The 499-nt window shown below is 41.3% G+C and overlaps 1 non-coding gene across 1 annotated transcript; it reads left to right on the forward strand.

The window, feature by feature from the left end:
- The first annotated feature begins 388 nt into the window (after nucleotides 1-388).
- On the forward strand, nucleotides 389-499 carry trnal-caa (transfer RNA leucine (anticodon CAA)). The gene is made up of 2 exons: nucleotides 389-426; nucleotides 454-499. It is a non-coding gene; the product is annotated as a tRNA-Leu (tRNA).

A 499-nucleotide genomic window follows, 5' to 3' on the forward strand; every position in this document is an offset into this window, starting at 1 on the left:
AGATAGCTGGATGATGTTGGGGTCTATTGGTGAAGTTTTTTTGCAGCTATGTGACTCCCAGTAGTTGCTTGTTACAAGGTTATTATGAAATAAAAGCTTCTCTTTTTCTTGCTATATAAAGATGAAAATTCCTCAGATATTTCTTTGCGTCGTGTTGAATGTGCTCTGAAGATGTACATTTTCTATTTTGAGGAAGAATCTGAAGGCCTTGTCATGTCAAATGGCCTTGTCTGAAATGTGAAAACACGACTTTCTGTGCGTCTTTGTTCATGCTTCAGATCAGCTTTTGTAGGAGATCTTAAAAAAAAAAAAGTAGAAGAAACATCAGGAGCAAAATAAACAGTCAACACCATGGCTGACTATTTCTCCTTGGAAGCTGCAGCAGTGTGTCAGGATGGCCGAGTGGTCTAAGGCGCCAGACTCAAGGACAAACTCCTTCCACTGAGGTGGGATTTCTGGTCTCCAAATGGAGGCGTGGGTTCAAATCCCACTCCTGACA

The sequence above is a fragment of the Acanthochromis polyacanthus genome, chromosome 17, assembly GCF_021347895.1.
Source record: "Acanthochromis polyacanthus isolate Apoly-LR-REF ecotype Palm Island chromosome 17, KAUST_Apoly_ChrSc, whole genome shotgun sequence".
NCBI classification, from domain to species: domain Eukaryota; kingdom Metazoa; phylum Chordata; class Actinopteri; family Pomacentridae; genus Acanthochromis; species Acanthochromis polyacanthus.